This window comes from Tachypleus tridentatus, chromosome 6 (assembly GCF_004210375.1).
Source record: "Tachypleus tridentatus isolate NWPU-2018 chromosome 6, ASM421037v1, whole genome shotgun sequence".
NCBI lineage: Eukaryota > Metazoa > Arthropoda > Merostomata > Xiphosura > Limulidae > Tachypleus > Tachypleus tridentatus.
This window is the reverse complement of record NC_134830.1, coordinates 152595151-152622621: the sequence shown is the minus strand read 5'-3', so window position 1 is coordinate 152622621 and position 27471 is coordinate 152595151. Positions and strand designations below refer to the sequence as shown.

At 36.8% G+C, this 27471-nt stretch overlaps 1 protein-coding gene and 1 pseudogene across 3 annotated transcripts in view; one reads left to right on the top strand and one right to left on the bottom strand.

The window, feature by feature from the left end:
- Positions 1-27471, top strand: part of LOC143254092 (NAD kinase-like) — a 109373-nt gene that overhangs the window by 34098 nt on the left and 47804 nt on the right. The gene's annotated exons all lie outside the window — the stretch shown is intronic.
- Positions 10820-21346, bottom strand: LOC143251500 (histone-lysine N-methyltransferase SETMAR pseudogene; annotated as a pseudogene). The gene is made up of 2 exons (XR_013028607.1): positions 21215-21346; positions 10820-12781 (listed from the first exon to the last, which is right to left on the bottom strand). The product of XR_013028607.1 is annotated as a histone-lysine N-methyltransferase SETMAR pseudogene (transcript).

Sequence of the window (27471 nt, the reverse complement as noted above, 5' to 3'; positions counted from 1 at the left end):
GACCGACTTTGATTCCAACTTCTACAGTTTACTTTCCCAACTTAAGACCGACTTTGATTCCAACTTCTACAGTTTACTTTACCAACTTAAGACCGACTTTGATTCCAACTTCTACAGTTTACTTTCCCAACTTAAGACCGACTTTGATTCCAATTCCAGTTTACTTCCCCAACTAAGATCGACTTTGTTTACAGTTTCCCAACTTAAGACCGACTTTGATTCCAACTTCTACAGTTTACCTTCCCAACTTAAGACCGACTTTGATTCCAACTTCTACAGTTTACTTTCCCAACTTAAGACCGACTTTTCCGTAGGTAATAATTTTGACTTCTTTGTCATAGTTAATTAATATTATGCGCATAATTTTATATTACACACTAACTACACACACGCCATTGTCAACATTTGTAAATTAGAACACGCTTTAACCCTTTAACATTTATAAATACAACACATTTTAACAATTTCTCAAAAATCAACTACAACCACTTGGACGTAGTTTTATTCAAACCTTAAAGGCGTTCAAATGCTAACTACCACAAGAATAATTACACGTATTTCTGTATTTAAATCATTTATAGGCATTATAAAGACTGTTGTCCACAAAAGTATATATTTGATTGAATGCATCATTATTTCGTGAGTGACAGCTAGTTCTCAGCTCACTATCATAATGGCCTGTGGCTGTAATTAGTGTTCACAGTAAACTGTTGTTCGAAAACCAACTAAATTCTTTATTCGTACATATACAGAGAGTATATTCGCTTGTACTTGAGTGATATAGGGCCTCTACTGAATAGAAACCTGATATTGATACAGACTCGTACTATATAGTATACTTGCTTGTACTTGAGTGGTATAGTTTCACTGTGAGCTAGATGCTGGTTCAAAGTGATTAGCACATAATTTCTAGTCTTTATCTCCAAGTGGTCTGCATTGCAGGAAGATGCATCACATAGACAAGACAATATAATTAGCTTTAACCTTTTTCTTTCACTAGAATTCTGTGTTGTACAAGCTTCACTGTAATATCGGTTTACTTGTTGACCGGTGTTTATTCTCTTCATGCATTTATGGGCTTCGTGCGCTACAACAAGCGATTCCACACGTTTTATGAGCGTGGTTGTTTTGTGATATTAGCAATGATTTATCTTGAGTAATGGGATAGTATGTGTTAGGATGTTATTGACTAGTTCTCTTTTCCACTGGTCAACAATTTCGTATTAGGGATGACACTATATAGCTCTAATAGCTTTTCTATATAAACCAAATTCACGTTACTTTATTAACATTAATTTTACTTGTTGGCATAAGTGAAAGAAACTTGATACTGACTTTTATATCTTTTGATCAATATTTTCTACTTGGGGACCGAAGAGCGTGCATATTTATACAGGAAGTCTCAGAAGTCTGTCTGGACTCATAGGAAATAATACACAATTTTTTCTTAATTTAATATCCAAATTGCATATCATTGAGATCCGTACAAATATCAATTTTTTATATACTGTGCCATTGGGTATTTTCTTTTCTAAAATCGGTGTAGATTTCTTTACGTGGTGAGGGGACCTTCCACAGAAAGTTCTGTTCTTTCAGTTTACTTCCTCTGTCATCTAAGCATCCAACCACGTGTTTGCCGTGCTTGGTGACCCGTGAAGGAGAGAGGAGGATCCCTCGTGGTTGAGGGGTCCAACCCTAACACACCATTTTGGCCTTGAATTCCTATAGACAGGCGGCGCCTTGGGGTGGCCCTCTAGGGTCAACCAAGTACCAGTGTTGGATGTTCTCCTCAGGTGTCGTGGACGTTGTATCAGATATAGTGTTCACGAAACCTGGCGTTGCTGCAGTGTCCCAGTTTGGCAGTGTAGTGCATTCCCTCGTAGGGCTCCATGATGGGTGGGGTCAGTAGGCACCGAAACATTCTCAAATAAAAATTTAAATAAAATTGTAAAAAACAGTCCATAGGTAAACGACCACGTCTTGAAGATTCTGAGTAGCAATCTTCAACATCTGTAACACCTGTTGTACCTCATTTTCTTACATTACATTCTCTTTCAGACAAACCTTTAGGGCAGATGTCTCTTTTTTTTTTTTTATTCAGAAGGGACTAGAGAGACTTGCTGCCTTTCCAAAGTCAGTCGAATAGCTTCACTCTGGTGACATATTGGTGGAAACATCCACATCGAAACTCAGGAAACTTCTCTTACATTCAAAGGCTATTGGCGATACACCCGTTGATGTTACGCCCCGTGCTACTTTGAATTCGTCACGAGGAGTTATTGTTGAGAGGGATTTAAAGAACATCCCCGAATCGACAATTCTCGCTGGTTTCTCCACCCAAGGTAGTTTTTGCAGTGAGGCGTATCTCCACTTGCAAAGATAGAATTATGATGCTGACCAATGTCCTTATTTTAACATTTACATATCTGCGTCCATCTGCCACCATCAAGGCAGGTTAATTTAATTACAAGGTACGGCCATACTTTCCATAACTTCTCGTATGTTTCCAGTGTCAGCAGTTCGGTCACTCGAAGACATCATGTTGTGGTTCCTTGACGTGTTCTTGTTGCGGTGGCAAGGAACACGATGCCTGTGAGTGTGAAATAGACCCTCATTGGGTTAATTGCAATGGCTCTCACCCATCCTACTTTCATTCTTGCCCCAAGTTTTTGGAAGGAAAAGAGGTGCAGCGTTTGAGCACCATTCAAAACATTACTTTCTCTGAGACTCGAAAGTTGCTGTACACCACTTCATCTCGGCCGTATGCTGCTGCACTTCATTCCACTACTACAGTGGGAGTGCAGACGGATCTCTCTATGCCTCCAAAAGAATCATCCCCAAACCATATAAAAGAAGTCTTTTGGCCTCCATGGTTAAAAAAGTTGATGAATCAACGTCAATACCCATCTCTGTCCCTAACATTCATTCCAGCAAACCCCAAGATCCATTCCTTTGGTTCTGGGTAGGGGCATTTCCTCGGGTACATCTTCTCCTGCTTCAGTATGCAAAACGATCATTTATTCACGTCCTCAGTCGCTGGAACCCTCCTCCTGGGGTTGTGTTTTCCTTCCTCGTTGGGCCATGCTTTTTCAGAGCAGACAGTCTGCCATTGTTCCTTTTGGCCTTCTTATGCAAGCGCAATTGGAAGAACTGAGTCTCTTTTTGGATAACATTCCTGTATCCACTGGTCAGCCAATCCTACCATGACTTATGACAATCCCGAAATGTGACATTTCTTTAAGTCGTCTGAGAAAAGCAGACACTTCTGATTGGAAATATTGTCTGTTATTTGCTGAACATCTTTCGAACCATCCTTCCATTCCTATTTATACGGATGGTTCGAAATCAGGTGACTGTGTTGGCTCTGCCATGGTTAGTTGTGGTTCAGTGGTTGCACGCAGAATCCCCTCTACAGTTTCTGTATTCACTGCTGAACTGTATTCCATTTCTCTTGCCCTGGATCACATTGAAGCTAAGCAGTACTCAAACTGCATTATTTATACTGACTCGCTTAGTTCTCTACTGGCCCTGGAATCGCTTCACATTAGTTCACATTCTGTTTTCGCCGATATTCAAAACCGACTGGCTTATTTCTCTTTAACATCTACTTTTATCCAGTTTTTCTGGATACCAGGCAACGTTGGTATTCGCGAGAACGATCTCTCCGACACCATAACTAAATCTGTCTGTTCTGGCGCTATCACTGCTGTGGCTGTTCCACACATGGACCATGGTCCTGTATTCAAGACTCGACTGCGTGCCAGTTGGCAGTCGACTTGGAGTGAACAACGTGAAAACAAACTTTTCTAAATAAAACCTTATATTGGACTTTGGCCGTCATGCCTCCATAAGGATCGAAAAGAGGAAGTTGTTCTTACTAGACTACGCGTTGGTAACAGTTTTTTATCTCATCGTTTTCTTTTATCTGGTACTTATGTACGAATGTCTTGTCTGTGTAACACTCAGATCACAGTGAGCCAAATTTTACTGTCTTGCCGTCGTTATGACTTTCAACGAGGGAACCATTTTAAACATGTTTTGTCCCGAGGTTTATCTATAACTTTGGACAGTGTTATTGGTGTTTTTACTTTTTTAAAAAGCCATTGACTTTTCAACGCTATTTAAGTTTTTAATTTGTAAATTACACCTTTTTTTAATGTGATTCCTTTTCTTAAGAATTAAAGTACAACGAGTTCGATTTGAAATTAGAAAACAGCTGTGACGTCAAATACCTTAAAACCAGGAGTGGAAAGGCCAACTTCAGGTGACTAACTTTGTTGTTTGAACTTACCCGTTAGTCATCCTGGCGAGTTATAATAATTTAAATTATGCTGTAGAAAGTCCTTTACAACTTGTATTACTGTAGTTTCTCTCTCACTGCTGTAAACTAGATATTAAAATTGGATTTAACGCTGTTTATGTTTTTAATTAAAAAATTAAAATTTGATTTGTTTTCATTTGATTCCTTTTTATGAATTTTAATAATTTTAACTTTCTACCGGATGTTTAGCGCATAAAATATGTACAACTGACATCAACATGTCTGTTTTCGCTCTCGGTCCAGGCTTCTGTAGCCCCCTAGTGGCTCAGCGGTATGTCTGCGGACTTGCAACGCTAAAAATCCGGCTTCGATACCCGTGGTGGACAGAGCATAGATAGCCCATTATATAGCTTTGTGCTTAATTCAAGACAACAACAACCAGGCTTCTGGGACAGCCTCCCTCTTCAGTAAAGTCTTTAAATGAGCTGTCATGTCATTCAAGCAAGCTGGAGGAACATTGACATAAGTCATTAATAAGTACCGTAGTTTTTTATACATTAAGTTAGAGTGATTTATTTGTTCTTTTGCTGTTATGCACAAAGTAACAAGGTGGATATTTGTTTTTGCCTAATACATTTCATTCCTATTTCGTGGTATTATTTTAACGAATTACTTAAGATATTTCTATAATAATAAAAAGTCAAATTACAATAGCACCTTATACGTTGTGTAAATCGTTATTTTAATTTGTGCCAGCGGTCATGAGTGTGATACATGTACGCTGAGAAAACTGCACAACTATTTTGTATGCAAATAAATTTGCATACAAATTACAGTTACAGTTGCCAGATTTTATATATATATATATATATATATATATATTTTTTGTACCTAGTGATTTAAATTTCCTAATATCGTGTCCCAGCTGTTACATTCTAGATGAAGCACTTTTCTAACCCTAACTTCACTATGGGAAACCGGTAGTAGTAGCTCGAGCAAGACAACTGTAACAGTGTGCTGGTGAATCATCGCCACTCGGATAAAAAGTTCATTGGACAATACACTCTTCTTAAAGACCAATCAGCATACACCAATTTATGACGTAGCCTGGAATTTTTTTAGTGGCCCAGTTCTCTGTTTATTTTTTTCACAACGAACAACACATTATTATATAGTAGGATATAAGCATGCTTGCTGGACGGACATACGGACTATTTTGCAGTGATATTATTATACAGTTTCCATATGCTTATGATAAGAGAAATCATGCCACAAATATTCAACTTTGGAAACTGTGACAAGAAAACATTTACAAGGATTACGTTTGTAGTTTCTATGGCAGCCATAACCTGTAATCACTGATATTATAGTGATAAAAATACGTCACTATACATGTAAGTTTTGTGTACATCTTCATGAAGAATGGTAAGATTATTACAAAAACAACACTAACTTCACGTTCATTACCCATATTTACGAAAAGCTGACTGTATTCATAAACGTTTATATCCACGAAAAGTTGATTGTTTATACCCAGTCACACTATTTGTTGATTCAAAAAAAAAAAAAAAACACAGCCCAAGAATTGGAGTTGGGTGGTGCTAACTATCTGCTTTCCTCTTTACCCTGCAACCTCCCAATTAGAGGCGGCTTGCACAGAGAGAGCACTCGAGTAGCTTTTCACGAAATTCAAGAAACAAACCCTTTATGTTTCAGTTTTTATCAGTGCCGATTTACCTTGGTGAATATAAACCAAAAAACCGCAACTTTTGGATTAAGTGGTTTCTTTGCTGAGACAATAAAATGAAGGTTATTTGTGTTATCTCTAAAACGGACAATGTTGAGGGTCATATAGGAGTGAATATCGTCCATCACTAAAGTGTTTTATAGCGCATGACGGTAATGTAAAGAGAAACACGTACAGCTACTTTCTGTAAATATAAATTTACTTATTTGCCGCTGGTCTGAATGGATGAGCAAACATGACTTTGAACGAAGAAAGAGAGGATACAAAAAACAAACTCGTTTAAACAATATTAAAACGTTGCTCAAAGACCGGTTATCCAGTGCCAAGTAACAAACAATTTGTGTGTGTTTGTGTGCACTGAATTTGAAAAATCAACGGTCTTCCAGAATATAATTCTTTACGGTTTCGTGACTGTCAGTTGATGTTTAATGTTATCAAACTCAAAAGTTGTATGCCTATTGGAGAAGGATTTTTCAAATGAAATTGGAGCCAAAAATGTTCAGCTTGGTTATGTGCAACTTGAAAGGTAACTTTGCCAACAAATTACAAATATCAACAGTAACAAACAGCATTGAAATGTTGTTTTATTGTTTATGTAAACACACAGAAGTTCAATCAAGGAATTCAAATATTAAAACCCAACATTACTTTAACTCTTCTGCCTTTTATATATATGTTTTCATTTCTTTTACTGGTTTTCTGACTTCAACTGTTACTCCTAAAATCGTAATTTTAAAGAGGACCCCTTAAAACTTTTCGATTCAATTTTTCCCAACAGAAAATGAATAACGCGTGAGAGACTAACTTTTAGACTTTCCACTCCAAAACCTAGTGATAACCATCACTAAGACAAAGAGTTCACTAATAAATTTAACAATCGTTATTTTATGAACAGTAACACAACTACAATCAACACCTTAGTTTCTGAGATTTAATCCTGTATATGGGGTAAAGTAAATGTAATTATTGAACTATAACTGTATAATGAAGAAGGGTGAATATCCCATTTTATTGTTGTGTATGTACATTAAAGCTCAAGTGATAAATATTGTCGTTCACAGCAACAAGGTGAAATTTTGCTTGTAAAGATACTAAAGAGGCGCTGTCTATAACCAATGTAATTTTACTTGATATTTAAATAATATTTAGTTGTGATACAATACAGTATCGTACAGGCCCCGGCATGACTAGGTGGTTAAGACACTCGACTCGTAATCCGAGGGTCGCGGGTTCGAATTCCCGTCATACCAAACATTCTCGCCCTTTCAGCTGTGAGGGCGTTATAAAATGACGGTCAATTCGTTTATAAAAAAATAGTCCAAGAGTTGGCTGTGGGTGGTGATAACTAGCTGCTTTCCCTCTAGTCTTACACTGCTAAATTAGAGATGGCTAGCGCAGATAGCCCTCGTGTAGCTTTGCGCGAAATTCGAAACAAACCAAACAATATCGTACGAGGTTGAAGTTTTTACGTGCTAATGGTACAGAGAAATCACACGTGGTTAATAATATGTGGATTATTATATATACGGCATATATCAAGATATACGTGATTTAAGTTTTAAAAATAATCCAGTTTTCCTTTCCAGAGATTGGTATATAGTTAATTAATGAACAAAAATGAAACCAGCAGGAAAAAATTTGTAATTTTGAAATCTTGAGTTTGATGATCACTTTCAAATGCGAACTCTCAATTTCAACAAGAGAAAGTAACATATAGTAAGATAAAGATAAGACAGATGTTTTGTTATTTCTTATGTCGCTTTAGGTTATAACCGTCACTATAAGCGTGTCTTAACTTGGCGTTTCTACATTTTAATCTATATTATCGTGATGAATATACGTATATGATTACAACTAAGACCTATAATGTATGTACGTATACCATAATTAAAAACCTGTTCATTGAGTCTTGAAACCAAGCATTCCTGTTAGCGAACGCACCTGGGTTTGCGGCTACTCTTTCAAGAACTTTCTTTGAACTGTCTGCAAACTAACTCGAAATTCATCGGTTTTTATGTTATGGTGCCGGGTACCATTTGGAGAACTGGACCAGTACATGACTTTGGAGGTACGTGGTCACTCTACAGAACATGATCAATACCTTTCATGTGTGTACGTTAATGACCAGCTTACTGGACAAGACTGTTTTCATACAACAAGAGACTCCTGCCCCAGTCACCAAGCGCTGGTTGAAGATATTAGTACTCTCCCATGGACGGACCAGTTGTTCATCCTTGTGTAAAGGTACAACCAACATACAGGAACACCATCACCATTTTTTTATACGAATTGGATGCATTCCAATTCTTCAAGTTAGGTTTGCATTTCGCACAAAGCTGCACGAGGGCTATCTGTGCTAGCCGTCCTTAATTTAGTAGTGAAAGATTAGAGAGAAGGAAGCTAGTCATGATTACCTACCGCCAACTCTTGGGCTACTCTTTTACCAAAGACTGACTGAAAGAGCGAGCATGTTTGGTGTGACTGGGATTCGAACTCGCCACCCTCAGATGACGAGTCGAGTGCCCTAACCACCTGGCCATGCCGGGCTTCCCCAGACTTCAGATCATGTGAATACAAATAACTATTATGTGTTCTTTCTTCCTTATTTCTTATTTAATATAACGACATTGTTTCTGGAGTAGGTTTCCTTTCTGTTACTGCTAGGTGTTGATTCAAAATAGAGGTGTATCACCATTTCGGAAGTGAAACGTAAACTATGAACTTTTGTTGTATCCATAATACGTTAAACGGAAATATCGCATGAAATAATATCCCAGATATATGACTGTTGTGCAATAATTCCGTGTTCGTCCAGTGTAAACGTTTGTTTTATATTTTGCTGCTACGAAAGCTTTTGTGAAACGTGGTGGTACTCACTGTAGCATGCATCTCTCCGAAATTGATGACTGTTATCATTCAGCGTGTGAAGGACTTTATTGTTAATATAAACATTATACTTTCTTGGGTCGTTTTGATAAATAATAGAAAAGAAATGGCAAATAAAAATTCATAAAAAGTAAAATAAATAAACCGGAGTTAATTTTGATGGTATACGTCTGTTCCATCAATTATTAGTGTAACGATACAAAGCTCAGCTCCGTTTCTACATCCTATGAAAATTCTGAGCGTATAGACCATTACCTTTGTTACTGATTTTTCTTACCATAATAAATATACCGTAATTATTTCAACGTCATTATGAACTGAATAATATAACCATTACTATATTAGTATGCTTATTGTTACAACGTAATTATTTCAACGTCTTTATGAACTGAATAATATAACCATTACTGTATATTGTTGTACATACTGTTCCATTTTAATTGTTTCAACGTCATTATGAACTGAATAATATAACCATAACTATATTTTATACATTTTGCAATGTTAATTAACTACAATTTATTTGATAAAATCGAGGATTTTACGAGCGGTAGTCGGGAGAGGAAGGGAAAGCGGCTAGAACATTCCCAGTACAAGAGTACATCAGAATTATTCCTGAACACTGTATAACATCTACACCCTTTAATTACAACATCAAGTTAGTGTTAGGAAAGTTTGGAAACACACTGTCAACACTTATTTTATTTTCAGCTTAGTTTTGAAGTAAAGGTAATAAAAAAACATACGAAGGGAAAGTCTTATCTATACTGACCGTAATTGTTTTGTTAGTTTACTGACTGGTTATTTTATTACAAGTTACAGCTCAAATAAAATTTGCACCTAGAACAGATATGAAGTTTTTATCACTGGTGCGATTATTCTGAACAACAGAAGCTTTAATGGTAAAGAACCAGTGATCAAAACGTCTCACTTGTACCAAATATGAATCTTGCGTACAGTAAAATCTGTAACTTGTAATTAAAATATATATACTAGCTTTGTTAGCCGACGAAGGCTCCGGTAAGAGGTCTGAAATCTCGCAAATAAAAATATTTTAACCTAAGGAAAATATTGTATATAATACTACATATTAATGTACCTACTTTATAAATAATACAAAAAACTATAAATCGCGATTTTGTCCGAGCTTCACGAACATATTTATGTAAGGTTATTTATCCATTCTATATATATCTGCAGATTTTAAACCGCTAGAAACCGGGTTTCGATACCCGTGATTGGCAGAGCATAGATAACCCAAGGTGAAGCTTTGAAGAAACAAATACTGTAGTATTGAATGAGCACGTTTATTACTTGAATTGTAATTAGAATTACGTTGGCAAACGACTTCGGTCACATTTCGTTGTTTATGCAATAAATTAAGCACACTAACGTTGAAGTTAACGTAGCAGTTACTTTGGAAGTGAACAGTTTGCACATTGTTACAGAATGTATTGTTACCCGAAATTCACTGTGTTGTAAACTGCAGTTTAAAGAACGTTCTTAATTGTAACATTTTAATTCTAACTGGAGTACCTGGACCCCTGGACGGAAGTTATGTAACTTCATGATTAATGAAAGGTTGTCTTAGTAAATTAAAAGTTGCTGCCATTGTATGTAAATGACAAACAAACAAACCATAAGAACTGCAAAACAAAATGTGAGACCTCAAGTTTGAATGTCTCTCTACATGGATCCAGCAAACCTCTATACCACATATGATGATCTATCTATCCACGGCAGATGAAATAATGGTAAAAAAAATGTAAAAACGCCCAGATTAACCACTAAACTGAATCTCTATACCAATTTTGATAAAGATCCATGTGTACCATGTGAAGTAGTTACATGGACAAACAACAGACAACAAATAGTACTATTGTATTTATTTAGATACTTGTCATGAGACTTTAGTATTAGGCCTATTACATTTTTAAGTACTATATCCTTTGTTTAGTCCCTTAGGAATTTTCATTAATTACATTATGTAACAAAATTTTTACTTTTTCTTGTTCCTGGGCAGAAAATTTTTCCCAATTTTTTGTGTCTAAAGTAAACGGAAAAGACCTATTTTTCTCTTCAAACTTTGCTTTTGTGACCTGGTAGCGTATAACGAAAACATGATGGGAGATTATATTTAGGGGTTGATACATGAAAGTGATTTACGTTACAGTCGCAAATCTGGAAAAACTACTTACTTCTAAACATTTTTGTACAACTTTAGTATGAATACATGTAAATCTTTATTCATGTGTTTTATTCAGACCTTACGTAAATGAAAATGTGCAAATTTGCCCGTTTTTACATAGAAAATAAGTTACTTTCTAAATTTCATTATCCAGGTCACGAAAGCAAAGTTTAAAGGGAATAATGGCCATTTTCTGTACTTTTACAACATAAACAATTAAGAAATAACACATACTATCCAGGAACAAAATTACATGTGTTACCAGGTCATCCATTAAGTAATGTTCGATTTTAGGTTCAGAAAAAGAGGATTTCAAACGCTTTTAATGTTATTTTATCAATAATGTATGTTCTGTTATTATTAATTGCTTCCTGCTAACTATTCACAAGCTTCTGAATGCAATTTCTATAAAATTATTGGGCTTTGGAGGAATATAATGTTGAGAGGGTAGTTTTGACATCTTCATGTGTTCTAAGCTCTTTTTCATCAAGATAGTTTTCCAAACTTTATAATAGATGATAATCAGATGGGGCAAAGTCTGGAGAATAAGGAGGATGTGGAAGTTTTTCCCAGTCTAGCTCTTCAATCTTTGCAGATGTGATCCTTGCCGTATGGGGCCGTTCATTATCCTGGTGTAACACAACAACTTATGATTGATCAAAGCAAGCCTCTTTACTTTAAGTGGAACATTCAAACGCACTAACTGTTGACATTAGAAATCTGATGTAATCGTTACATTGCGTGGCAGCTACTCAAAGTAGATCATACCAACAATATCCCACCAAACGCTCAACAAGACTTTCCTGTGGTGGAGGTCCATTTTGGGCTGTATTTTAGCCAGTTTACCTGCACTGAGCCATTGTCTGCGGCGCTTAATATTTTTATAATATATCCATTTTTCATTTCCAGTCACTAACCTGTCCAAAAAAAGTGAGTTGTGTTCATGAGAGTAGAGAGAAGTGCAAATGTCCACTCTTGCTCTAAGGTTGACTTCTGTAAGGGACCCATTTTCCAAGTTTTGACACCTTTCCAAGCTGTTTCAGATGGCGGTGACCTGTTGAATGGATTGGATTAAGCTTCTGTGCTAGTTCTTCAATTGTTACAGCACAATCTTCATCAAGTGCAGCCAGCAGCAAGTCATCATTAATCTCAACAGGATGACCTGAACATGGCGCATCACTTAAGCTATAGTCACCTGATCTGAACTTCTGAAACCACTTTCGACATTTTCTTTCATTGAGAGACTCTGCGCCATAAACACCTTGAATGTTTCGTGTAGTTTCTACTGTACTATTGCCTTTTTCAAACTCGTAAAGTATTATATGTCTAATGTGCTCCTTAGACACATCTATCTTCATAAGGGTTGTTTTGATTAATGATCCGAAAAGGTGGAGCTTGGCGGGTTTCTTTTATTTGTCTGAACATTTTTATACACTTCCTACTACATATTTTAGTCATTAAAGCCTTCTATAAAGACAGAAATGATGATGCACGTTCTGCATTAAAGTTTCGGACATTACTTATGGATGACCCGATAGAAGTGTCTAATAATATTATTCCAACCATACGAAAATCTTCATATCCTTTGCTGACGACACGTTTCTTTCAGTAATCGAGTTTTTTTTGTCAGATTTTGTAACATTTTCTATCTCAGAGGTTCAAAGAAGCCCAGGCTACTTTTGTCTTTTGAGGCCCGTGGCTGTAATAAAAGTTAACAATGAAGACACGTGAAAACAAAATAAGAAAATTATTATCCCATAATGAAATGTAAAAGACAAGTTGAATATTTAATTTGTGTGTGTGTGTACAAGTTTTAGCTCTAAACAAAGAGAGAGAGTGTGTGTGTGTCACATTTTGGTCTGATTGAGAGACATAAATAAATAGAAGTCGTACAAACCTAAATGAAAAAAAGTAACAAGTATCTAAACTTAAAGTTACATTTGAGCTTGAAGTGTGGGTCAAATGGCTCTTGTGCCCCATATTAATTGGCCCTACTAGTTTGTAATAAGAGAGTATGATTTTGGTTTCCTGGAAGTTGTGGCTTAAACATCAAGCGTTAAAAAACAGTAGTCCAGTTGATAACTTGTAATAAAATCACTTCAGCTACACGTTTTCGTGATGCATTCACTGTAATTTGTTTGTTGCAGATTCAAAGTCGGAGGTGCTTAAAAACAAACTCAGATATATTTTGTTTCCTACGAGTCACTGTCCTAGAGGCCTTTTGTTCAGTGCCAGAATTCATCAGTTGTGCTTGAACGATGGGAGACAATATAGTCTGTATGAATACAGATGAAGATTTTGACAGTTTTGGGCGTAAAACTGTAATGTCTAAAGTATTATAGTGTGTACATAAGTTGTCATAAAATCTTTTGTCTGTGATCGTCGGCCCACGTGATAAGATTTGGTATTTAAAAATATTCTCTTGGGCAGTGACTACTGGAATGTAAAATGTACTAAAATGCTGTTTCTACACATCTCTGATTTTAAGTACACATTAAGGAGAGAAAACATCTGTAGTTAATGTGATTTTTATTACAAATTTCAACCACATGAAAACTTATTTTACATACAAATTATTCAAAATAATATAGGTATATAACGTGTCAGGTTCTTAAAGTTTTAAAAGTACAGTGGAACTAAGGTAGTCCCGTTTCAAGTAAAGTAAAACAAATTACCACTACGACAGTGGTAACGTAAAAATCGCCATGCAAAAGGATAAGGTTCGGCATGGCCAAGTGACTAGGGCGCTCGACTCGCAGTCTGAGGATCGCGGGTTCGAATCCCTGTCACAACGTGTTCATCCTTTCAGTCGTGAGGGGGTGTTATAATTTTACTATCAATTCCGCTATTCGTTAGTAAAAAAGTACCCCAAGAGATAGTGGTTGGTGGTGATGACTAGCTGCCTTTCCTCTAGTCTAACACTAAGTGACCTAGGCCTAACGTCTTCCTTCAAGTAGGAAGAAAGTAGTTCTTACTGTGATACGATGTGTAGTTTGTATCACTCCTTCATTCACGTCCAGTTTTATGTAATTTGACTTGTTTTAAATGTCCTTGATCAACTTGTCAGAATTGTTAGTTTTACTATGTTATGTTTGTTAGATAATGATGGTTACGTTAACGTAATTTTTATGACTGTTTTATTATTTGTAAGTACATTTTCGGGACAGAATCAGTTTGTTTTCAAACTATCATAACAATTACATTAGATCGTTTTATCAGCACGTGAAAGTTTTGTATATCTACATTATATGTGTGTGTATAAATCAAGATGTTTTATGAGATTCTAATATATAAAAAGAAACGTTTGTCCCTGTGCCAATCATTATCATTATTCAATAGTCCATAAAGGGAAAGGACTGTAGTCACAGCTGTGGGGTTGTTTCTTTTATCAGAGATTATCAAAACGTGCAGTGAAACTAGATGACCATTAAGGAAAATCGGAGAGTGGGAGTTTGACCCACAACGTTTCAATTCCTATTGCCTTTTAATATGTGCAAGTCGGCTGCGGGAAGCAGTCAACCATAATATTTTAGTGTAAAAGACAGTTGTTAACATAACCTTATGGTAGGAAAAAAAGAATCCTATATTTCTTCGTCTGTATGACTCCCAGCTTCCATCGTTTATAAAGTAATTATTATAAAGTTATGTTAATTGGAATTATTATCCATTTCGTTGACAGTTTGGTAATGATTAATTACACACTTGTCTTATAATAAAGACATTACAGGGACGAGGGTCCTCGTAATGTTTGACATTGGCAAACCTCGTCAAATTGTTTGATACATGGAATACAGATCTCACCACAATTACACGATATTCCAGGTAAAGGCCATTCACGTTTTTTTCAATGCAGTTTTCACGTGTTGCATGACACCTCGTATAAAAAAAAATAACAGATTAAAACTAAATCGAAATTGCATTGCGTTGAACGGTCACGCCGCCAAAAAACACACGAAAAAAACGTACTCCTGGTGGACGTAGCCCAGATTTCCCATCGTGTAGTTTTGTATTTAACAAGAAACAAAGCTGTATCAGCTGTGTCCTTATCTTGGTATATTATTACACTACACATGAACAGTTCTTGAATGTTATGGCCCGTGTAGTTTTAAAAACAATGGAGTAATATTTTTACGTCTTATAAAAGTGATATTATTTTATCGCACACCATTATCGGTGCGTCCTCAGCTGATTAAATAAACGTCATAAAAAAACAGGCTACGTTTACTTTCCTTTTTACGGTATTCGTTCCAACCTGTTATTTTATTACCGCGTATGAAATACATACTTTACGACCGGCCCAGCATGGCCAGGTGGTTAAGGCATTCGACTCGTAATCTGAGGGACGTGGGTTCGAATCCCCGTCACACCAAAATATGCTCGCCCTTTCAGCCGTGGGAGCGTTATAATGTGACGATCAATCCCACTATTCGTTGGTAAAAGAGGAGCCCAAGAGTTGGCGGTGGGTGATGATGACTAGCTTCCTTCTCTTTAATCTTTCACTACTATATTAGGGACGGCTAGCGCAGATAGCTCTTGTGTAGTTATGCGCGAAATTCAAAAACAAACATATTTTTCGTGAACATATATAATAGTTATATGTGAAAACTTCTTAAGTGACAATGCCAGGATGCTTGTTAAATAGTTACCGTAATAATCAATGTTACGTCTGAAGCTTCGTCTATAATCTAGTTACATTTCCTTTGGGCTATCTGCACTGGCCAAACCTAATTTAGCAGTGTAAGACCAGAGGGAAGGCAGCTAAATCATCACACATCGCCAACTCTTGGACTATTCTTTTACTAATGAATAGTGTGATTGACCGTAACGTTGTAACGCCCCTACGATTAAAAGGGGGCGAACATGTTTGGTGAGACCCTCAGATTGCTAATCGAACGCCGTAACCACCTGGCCCTGCTGGGGCTTGTCTTTTGGAAATTTCGTTGTTACGTCAAAATTTGGATTGGATGAATTCAAACTAACTAATACGTGGCTTACAAGTTATGTACACACTAAATTTCGACGGTCTGTGGCTCACGAACCGTTGTCGCAAAACGCGATTTATACATGTGGCTGCATTATAGCAGAAACAATATGTACGTGTGGGATCATGGTTGTATCACAGTAGTGACGGTCAATTCAAATATTGGTTCAGAAAGGAGTATCCTAAGCGAGAGTAGTTTATCAACTGACTTCCATTTAATTTTTAACTCTAAATTAGGTAGAACTAGGCCCAGGTAACTCTTATGTAGCTTTAGAGAAAACACAAATTAATGTGTGATTGTTTTCTTATAGCATATGCTGAGTCCCCAAAGGGGAATCGAACCCCTGATTTTAGAGTTAAAATTCCGAAAACGTACAGTTGTCCCACCTGGAGGGGGAAACTCAAGTTAATAGTTTGTCTGTTTTTCAACATTACTGCTCCACGTAACAGAGGATGAGAGCGACAGCTCTATTTTGTATCTATTATTACATCCAAATAATGATTCCTTAGCGGTCATTGTTTGAAATCAACAACACAAACAAAATTAATAGCTTCTCAGATTCAGTAGATAAAGCTTCGCTTGCAATTAGTAAATATATTGTCTAGGGAAATTATGATATTAAGTTGCAGGTAAATACAAGAAACAGAACAGAATGACACGCAGCGGCATATATGAAAGTGGTAAGAAAAACAAAACACTCATAAATTTGTTCATTTTAATACAAAGCAATCATATTTATAAATCCGGTAGTAATAAAATGTGCGGTTATAAGATGAAAGAACATTTAAAAACTTTTATATCACTCAACTTTAAACGAACTACATTTTATTACATTGTATTTTTATTACACTATTCATGTTTTTCTTGCATAGTTAAAAGTTTTCTACTAACTTTTAACAACGTTTCACTTTGGCATGCACTTTTAAAAACATAATTCAGTTGTAATATACTTGAATAATTGATAATAGTACTTGACTGAAATATTGTGGTCGAGCATAATACTATATTTATTGTCGAATTCTACCAGTTTTGTTTCAACTGTTTATCATTTTGCAATGTCCGGCGTATGCATCATCTTTAAATGAAGTTTCTTACTTCTTTGGAGTTGTCGCGACATCTCGCGACAATATTTTACACTATGATAGATATTTTTCATCAGTGTACAAAGTTTATTTATAATTAGGTCCAGTTACACCGGTTTTTCACTTTTTTAACTGCATCGAAAATATAAAACAATTCTCACATTTTAAATTTTGAAAATTATTACTTTAATTGTAAATATGTTTATTTAAATTTGTTATGAAAACAATATTTTTAAAATAATAATAATTATAATTCAGTGAATACCTTATTCACTTACGTACACACGGGTAGAATACATTGAAGAATGTCACTGGTCCAGTTTCGTTCTTACTGTTTAATTTATCTTGCTGCAGCATAGTACCCACGTTTGCATGTTTATTTGTCAGTTAGCGTGTGAAATAATGCAACGTTCAATCTAAGTAACGTTAGTAAATAATTTGTCCTCTTCATTAAACGGTGCTACAAGATTGAATTGTACAATTTTAGGCTGCCGTAAATTGTAAACTTGCGTTGTAAATTACGTTAAATATAATACAAAACAAATCGACTTGTACCAAAAAATCTGTCCCTCCCTCACAGTGGTACGGTGATATGTCTGCGGACACACACTACTAGGAACCGGGTTTGTTGGCAGAGCACAGATAGTCCATTGTCTATAGTTTGTGCTTAATTCAAAACAAAATAACTACAATAACGTCAGTATCAGAATTCAAGTCTCGTTAATATGGGGGAGGGTAAGATTCTTCTGGGCCTCGTTCCTCTCCTGCACTTGTTTGTTTAAAGCTTTGCAATTTTTTTGAAATTATTACACGAGGATCAGAGTTTATTAAATATTTTCTTAATTACCATACATGGATACGGCCTTTCAAATAGCATAATCTGACAATTTCGCTTTCATTCGTTATTATATAAAGTCACGGCATGGCCAGGTGGTTAGGGCACTCGATTTGTAATCTGAGGATCGCGGGTTCGAATCTCTGTCACACCAAACATGCTCTCCCTTTCAGTCGTGGTGGCGTTGTAATGGTACGGCCAATCGCATTATTTGTTGGTAAAAGAGTATCCCAAGAGATGGCGGTGGGTGGTGATTACTAGCTGTTTTCCCCTAGTCTCACACTGCTAAATTAGGGACGACTAGCGCAGATAGTCCTCGTGTAGTTTTGCTTGAAATTCAGAACAAAGAAACGCATACTTCGCGAACATTTCCAGTAGTCACACAGGTTTGTTTCAAGATGTTCAAAACCAGTGGAATGTTGTAATACAATAAACTATTTTCAATATTCTTCAATGATGTAGATTATCTTAGCATTAGATGACCATATATTGAATTTATGCTTAATATAAAATAAACATTTACTGGTGAGAGGTGCTTTGGACTAGCTTCATGATGTATGAAAACACGGTCCACTTCACAGAATGTATCATTTTTTTCCACTTTTTTCAGGCAGTGTTTGTAGGTTTGCTTATTTGTGTAAGAACAATTAAGATGTTGATCGTGGTGCCCTGTAGGAATTTTTAGTGTTGAATTTTGTGATATTCGTAATTTTCTTAAGTGTTGTGTTAATTAAAACTGAGCATGCCGCAAAATCATGATATCAAGTAAGTCAAACCATATAATTTTCATGGTTTATATCCCGCAGCATCAAAAACAATAATATGAAATTTTTAAGCTATCACCAGTCATTAAACAAATTAATACCACTTATTATTTACCTGCTTTACGTTCTTATTTAAAATATACACTGGTGTAATACTTTAAAGTAAAATAAAACATGAATTCGTCAGGTGTTTAGAAACGTTATTTATTTGTTAGCCGATAGATGGCACAACAATTGAAGCTGACAGGTCTTAAAAGTGTTTTTAGTGGGTTAAAACAAGGCGTTCAACTAGTAATCTGAGGGTCGCGGGTTCGAATCCCCGTCATACCAAACATGCTTGCCCTTTCAGCAGTAGAGAAGTTATAATGTTACAGTCAATCCCACTATTCATTGGTAAAAGAGTAGCCCAACAGTTGGCGTTGGGTAGTGATGACTAGCTGCCTTCCCTCTAGTCTTACACTGCTAAATTAGGGACGGCTAGCGCAGATAGCCCTCATATAGCTTTGCGCCAAATTCAAAAACAAGCAATCGGTAACTCATGCACAAACCAAGTATCGTTGTAGTTTAAGCATCGCACTGTAGGTGGCAACACCAGTAAAGCTTTTGCTGTGTGATTTGTATTTTACGAGTCTCGAGGAAAGTGAAGCGAATCGTAAACACTCGAATTCTTTACAACTTATTCTTAGAGTGTTTTAATTCTACATTATTTTTGTCAGGGTGTAATAAAGTGGTAATTTTAAAATATTCCAAGTATCCAGCTAAGTAGCTATAGGCCCGGCATGGCTAGAGATGTACTCGTAATCGGAGAGTCGCAGTTTCGAATCCCCGTCACACAAAACATGCTTGCCCTTTCAGCCGTGGGAGCGTTACAATGTGACGGTCAATTTCACTGTTTGTTTTTAAAAGAGTAGCTCAAGAGTTGACGGTGGGTGGTAATGACTAGCTGCCTTCCCTCTAGTTTTACACTGCAAAATTAGGGACGGCTAGCGCAGATAACCCTCGTGTAGCTTTTTAGCCCGCGATCCTCGGATTACGAGTCGAGTGTTTTAACCACCTGGCCATGTCGGGCCGTATACATATTCGCAATTAATTATAAGAATGAACTAAAAGCTACTTGCTTATTCGTTTGTTTTCAATTTGAGTTTCAACTATCAAAACTTTCAAGTGTCCATCAACAAAGTCGTAGTGGGTAAATCACAGATAGTTCTTTGTGTTTTACAACGAATAAACAAACAAGCCACTGACAAAGCCACAAACAGTTTAGAAATGTTTTAAGCCCTCGGGGGCAGCGGTAAGTTTACGAACTAACAACGCCAAAATCCTGGGTTCAGTTCTCCATGGTAAACACACCAATGTAGTATTGTTCTAAAATACGCATTTCTTTTATTTCCCCCGAGTGATGGCTTAACACTAAAAATCTGATTTCGATACCCGTGGCGGGCTCAGCACGTATAGCCTACCTCCAACATTTCTTTTATTGTTTATCCAAGCATATTGAAAAAAAAGTGCCCTAACAAGTGTTCATTGTCTTCTCGCAACGCGTGACAAGGTAAAACCAGCACGTCACGATATTCATTACGACTTTATAGGAAAGAATTAAAACAACCTTGAGAAACCTGCAAGCCAACAACAAAAATGTCGAGGTTAACACTGCAGGAAAGTGGAAACTTTCCAGATAAAGGATAGTTTAAAGGAAGTGAAGGACACTTTCCATTGATACTTTCCTATCTTATTAAAAACAATAGCAATAAAAAGACCTTCTAATAATTCCTGTTACTTAACCTCGTTTTCGTTTGTATCTGTCTCGTCTGTATGCGAACGCCCATGGTTCGGCTTCGAATGCCTAAAGCTTGGAGTATGACGTGATTTAAAAATATTGTCTAACCGCACGTTCTAAAAAAAACATTTGTGTTTCTCCTTGTGAGAGCTACCTTTGGATTCATGTCTCAAAAACGAAATTACATGAAAACAGTGAAGTAGGACATAAACTCAGATTGTTACTGGGTAGTTTTTTTCGTGTTTGATTTAGTTAAGTAAACATGTTTCATAGCATTGCTTGATGCAATGTGTTTCACTGAAAGTATTTCCTTGGGGAGGGTTAGGTTTGTTTTGAACTTCGCGCAAAGATACACGAGGACTATCTGTCTAATTTAGCAGTGTATGTCTAGAGGGAAGGCAGTTAGTCGTCACCACCCACCGCCAACTCTTGAGCTACTCTTTTGCCAACGAATAGTGGGATTGATAGTAACATTATAACGCCTCCACATCTGAAAGGGCGAGCATATTTGGTGTGACGGCTGGCAATGCTGGGCCTGGGGGGGGGGATGACTGAAAAAAAAATTTGTTCCTGAATAATTCTATATCGGAATCGGATGAGAGTTTGTTATATTTGTGAGAACTGTACGTAGTGTAATATGCGATGGCCATTCAAAATTTTGACCTGATGAGACTAGATAGAAGGTAACTTACCAACAGTAATGATTCCCAGCTGTTGGACTGTTCTTGTAGAACAGCAGGATTTGGCTTTAACATTTATAATTCATCCGCCGTTCCATAAAGCAAAAGTGCTACGTGCTTGTCAGTGTGATGTCTCGGGTTATGATCGACTCCGGTATAAGGAAAGGAAAAGGGTCAAAGTATGGGAGGGTCCGGTGGTTTTTCGCAAGGGTGTGTTTGGTCGTCTGTTTGGTTTATCGTAAGGCCGTTTGTCATATTATATTGGTGCAGATACTATGAACGTCCGTGATGTTATGGTGTTCCTTTTTTGACCTTTAAATGTCACCGTGAATTGCCCTTTAAGTAGTATGTTGTGAAGTATTGTCCTTCACTGGTTCGGTTTTGTCTTCGGATTTATACTGCTTAAAAGTTTTAGTGCCCGTTGTGGGCAGAGCACAGATAGCCCAGCCCTTTGTGTATCCTTGTGTTTAATAACAAACAATAACTAAAGAGAAGTTCCTTTGTTTAAAGCTCTGAAGTTGGGGCATGCTTTGTTGTCTTGGACAGTTTTTAGTCATTGAGGTTTTCTCTGGTATCATGTCATCAGGTGGTTCTGAGTTTTTTCCGTTGATTCAAGTCTCTCATGGAGTGTTCCCGGTAACTGAACACAACAGAAAGCCCATTATGGGTTTGCTCTTAAACATTACTAACTCTTTGTGTATACGTGCATGTCTAACCGTCTTTCAAGAACGAACTGATTAGCTATCAAACTGAATGAAGTATTTTCAGTTAAATACAACGATTCGTGTCATACACGCGATATGTAATTTGACCACTGATATCTGCAACACTAAGAAAAACAAAGATATCTCTTCCCTTCAACGGTTTAACAGCTTTGATACCCTAGATGGGCAAACCACAGACAGCTCGTTGTGGAGGTTTGCGCATAGCAACAACCAGTAATCTGGTTTGATTGAAATATCACGAACTCACTTTCATTATTGTTCAGTTTGTATGACTAGACTGGTCATGTGTCGATTGTTTATACCCCAGGCAACTTTGAACAGTTTGTTATGGACAACGACTATGGTGAAGATGAAGTCGCGTTACAAAAACTCGTTGTCAGTGGGCCAGATGGCGCCAGGTGTATTACAGAACGTTAGTGATTAATTACTGGGTTTTTATTGACTCTGGGTCACCTCTGCTGAGTTAAGTGGGAGTTTGTTGCCGTTCATCAAGGAATTCAGTGGATCTCGGAGTGTATGAGAAACTTTTCATAGATCTGGAAACATATATATAATTTCTCATGAGTTACATATTAACCCAAAATACGGCACGCGATTACTCTGCAACATTATGTGAAACATACTGAATGATTCACCGTACAGACCATATGCTGTTTGAGTTCAGAAATAAAACTGTCTTATGTTTAAATTCCACATTTTCGTGTTACGTCGTACAAACTTATTTTGTGTAGGCGTGTCCACCCACGGTATTGTACGCAAGGACGTCCTCGAGTTGAGGATTCGGCCGAAACGGCCTCGGCAAAATAACTTATTTTTTATGTACCAAATTCTACGAAGTGAACTGCAGAGCGATGTCCTCGCAATGCACTTTGGTCTATAGTTCTATATATTATCAGCTTTCAGTGAGGCTTTGTATACTGTATGTTATCGTTTGTGTGGTTTCAACTGATTGAAGTATTCTACAATAGTACTGTTTATAGTTGACATTTAGTGTAAGGTTTAGGAACAAGGTAGTTTAGACATTACAGCAAATAAAGAATGTTTAATTATATTTGTTTTAAATACGAAGAACTAAAGCGAAAGAAGACATCCATTTCTAATACAGGTTTGTTTCAAGATTTAAGGCAACGTGTGAAATTTACAAATGTAAACTTTTAGTAGAAAAAAGGACACGTTTAAACCAGTTTTTCATTAATGAAGTACTCACACGTATTTGTTACTTCTAAATTGAGTTGAAATTCTCACTTATATTTGGTATTCTGTTACATGCATTACTGTTGCATTATTCATGTCAATAAAATATAAATTTTTCTACATCCGACAATGTATCAGTTTGAAATATAGTCACTAACATACCAGCTTCTGATGAGGTCCGGTATGGCAAGGCGTGCGACTCGTAACCTGAGGGTCGCGGATTCGCATCCCCGTCGCACCAAACATGCTCGCCTTTTCAGCCGTGGGGTGTTATAATGTGACGGTCAATCCTACTATTCGTTGGTAAAAGAGTAGCCCAAGAGTTGGCGGTGAATGGTGATTACTAGCTGCCTTCCCTCTAGTCTTACACTGCTAAATTAGGGACGGCTAGCGCAGATAGCCCTCGAGTAGCTTTGCGCGAAATTCAGAAACAAAACAAACAAGCCTCTCATGATGTCATTACATACCAGACTGTGGTAACTCCATCAGTGTTTTTAGTTTGAGATAACACCAGTCGGGTGCCCGATTGTAATAACGTAGTTAACTTCTAAAAGGTCGAGAGCTAAAGTTATAGTAAAACATTCGATAAAAATATTGGCGTGTTGTCAAATTGTTCATTCACTCTAGATCTTCTAAGGAGGTGGAACTAGATTACTCAAACAAGTTTTACTGTCAAGACGTCTAACGTAAAAAGTATCTGACATTTCTGAAGAGTTTCCATAACATCATTACTTTCATGTTATTCGACAGCTTTTCAAATTGTGAACTTTAGAGTTCCTTCATGAAAATGAACCTTAATAAAAGCAAATAAATCCATTAGGAAAACGTGTTTTACTGTGTCTCCAGTATAAATATGTAGAAAATTCATTTAGATGAAGAATATTTAATAGTTTTGTGGAAGACAAACACACGTCCTGTAAAGGCATATTTCCACTTTAGTTCAATGGAAGACAAACACACGTCCTGTAAAGGCATATTTCCACTTTAGTTCAGTGGAAGACAAACACACGGCCTGTAAAGGCATATTTCCACTTTAGTTCAGTGGAAGACAAACACACAGCCTGAAAAGGCATACTTCCACTTTAGTTCAGTGGAAGACAAACACACGGCCTGTAAAGGCATACTTCCACTTTAGTTCAGTGGAAGACAAACACACGGCCTGTAAAGGCATATTTCCACTTTAGTTCAATGGAAGACAAATACACGGCCTGTAAAGGCATATTTCCACTTTAGTTCAGTGGAAGACAAACACACGGCCTGTAAAGGCATACTTCCACTTTTACTCAACTGTGAAGTCACTATCCATTTTTGCATATTGTTAAGAGTTGTCACTTGATCGGTTTTTGGCAGGTCGCTTTCTCACGACCTTGGGGGTAGGGGTTAGGTTGAACTAAATCTCTTCTTCCCTCCTAATTATTGATGTAAAAATGCTATAATAACGTAAATGTAGTTGACGTGCATGGGAGTAGAGCAGTTTGTTTTTTTCCTGTTTTTTTTAAGGTCACCCACGTGTTTTCATATCATTTTACAACAGTTTATCCCTTCTCGTCATTTGCTCGTGTTAAAAATAAAACTTTCAAACAGGTTCATTCACGATCGGTCACTTTTGTTCTTAATTACTTCACATTATACGTGTGATACCCATTTTAAATAAAAGCTAATAATTCGTGAATACGAGAAACCCACTTGAAGTAAAAATGTACCATTCCAGGTACAAATTGTTCTTTATTGTTCAATGCAGGCTAACTTTATGTTACAACTTCAGTGTTAAGGGATACTTAACACTGCCGTATTCTTGTATAATATAGCGACCGATGTAAATTAATAATTCATTCTTATAAATATTTGTATCTACGTACTTGCACGAGCGTTTTTTGGACCTTTCGTGAATTGTGTGTATAGTTATGCACGAATGTGGAATTTCTTTATAAGCTTTAGCGATTAATGGATTATGTTTTGCTTGTAACTTTAATATATTTGTTGGAGCAGTATGTACACGTGCTAGTATTCCATATTCTGGACAAACGAACTGTTTGTACAGTTTGATTATATTTCCGTAGTCTTTGTTGCCGTTCTCTAACTGTAGTTTGTTTTATATGTTGTTTTCGTGTTACTTTCGAATCACGTGTTACACCAAGATATTTTGCTGGTGTGATGATGTTTAGAAGGGCCTCATTAAGCATAATTGTGTTTTGTTTTTGTTTGTTTTTTTGCAGATTTTTGTCTTTTTGTTAAAGAAAACACTTGTTTTTTGGAACATAATTTGGATTCTGTTATTTTGACAATGTTCTATTGTTTGACTTTGGACTAGTCGTAAATTACTTGCTGCTGTCGTTGTAGCTATAAAACATTTCCCCAAATAACTGCATGTTATAAAGAAATTCATGTGGTTAAAGGCATGTTGCTTACGTAATGAGAATGGGAAACACCTGTCTCAGGAGTAAAATACTCTGAGTAGGTGCCCTCTATCATCAAGATACGTTTTATACTTCTTGGACAGTTGGACAATCAGCGAATTGAAGCTCTCAAGTATAACTTAGGTTTATCTTACTAAGTTATCTGTAATTATCGAAATTTTCTGAAGTCATAATTTCTTGTTTAGATAATTTTTCGACATTGTCCTAAATATACCGAGATTCTACTATAAATATTGTTTCTAAGTGTTTGTTGATGCAACTTATTGGTCTATCATGACCTGGTGGTTAGGGCACTCGACTCGCAGTCTGGGGGTCGCGAGTTCGAATCCTCGTTGCACCAAACATACCCGCCATTTCGGTCGTAGGGATGTTATGATGTGACCGTCAATCTCACTATTCGTTGGTAAAAGAGTTAGCGGTGGGTGATGATGACAAGCTGCCTTCCCTCTAGTCTTACACTGCTAAATTAGGGACGGTTAGCGCAGATAGTCCTCGTGTAGCTTTGCGCGAAATTGAAAACAAACAACAAATCTCTCTGCTTTATTTTCTACTTTACCTTCTCTTAGAAACAAGAATACTTGCTCGTTTGCATGAGGATGGGATGTGACCTGAATATAATGACAAGTTGAATAAAGCTGTGAGATGATCAAACAGTTTCCAGTTAAAAAGTTAAACTACTAAATGTGTTGTTTAATCTTACCGCCCGAATGTCATGACGTCACAATTTACGCAGGAAACTGTTTTTGTGGAAAAATGTGTGCCAGGTCATGGTACCGTGAGACCAAACAATATAACGTCTGAAAGTTGTGTGATATTATAAAACTGTTCACAAGAAGTCTTGAGGTGTAGAATCTTTGTAGGACTCCTTCTAACGTTTAATTACAATTTTAGAGAATTATTACTTTATAAGTTATCAATGTTTAAAAAACGCTTGAAACTATATCAAATGATACATAGCAAATAGTTCGTGTCGTATACCGATATATCTCGCCAATAGGGCCCCACTGCCCTTCTCCAGTTATCCAAATACATGGAAAAACGTGTTTACACTGCTTCTTATGTGGTAGGGTAGTTCGAATTACGACTTTCTTGCTATCTCTGCGAGGTAGATGCCATTTTCTCTGGATCTTCGCGTGAAACTTTGTTCTCTCACTGACCCAAATTTTGCTTACCATTAAATGACCTACCTAGACCAACGCAAAGTTTCTCAAAGCTAAAGCTAATAAAGAAATCTTAAACAGGCCAAGGCTAAAAGCCCTTGAGTCCTCCTGCAAACACACAATTGGGTTGTTTAAAATGCTTGGAATTCATCAGATGATTGGCTAATTGGAATGCACCAGATGATTGGCTAATGGATATTTGTCGAGCCCACGCATGTTTTTCAACCTTGTTTTACTAGCATGAATGATGTCTTATAAGGTAATCGATTTGTTTTTGTTACATAGTGTTTTCTTCTACGATTAAAAACGCATAGAATTGTGCATTTTCATCCAGAAATATTATTGTACCTTGCGAATGTATTGTTGCATCAAAAGTGAATTGAAAATCGGTTTAAAAATGTGTACTTTCATACGTACAATACAATAGTACAATAATTTGAGCACAGACCTTTCATTCTTTGTGCAATTACTGTTTATCCTCAACAACGTTATTATTTTAGACTGTTTCAAACTCATTTGATGGCAAACTAATTTTTAACCACAAATGGTTTGTTTTGAATTTCGCGCAAAGCTACACTAGGGCTATCTGCGCTAGCCGTCCCTAATTAAGTAGTGTAAGATCAGAGAAGGAGGCTAGTCATCACAACTCACCGCCAGCTCTTGGGCTACTATTTTACCAGCGAATAGTGGAATTGGCTGCCAGTTATAACGCCCTCACGGCTGAAAGGGCAAACACGTTTAGTGTGACGGGGATTCGAACCTGCGACCCTCGG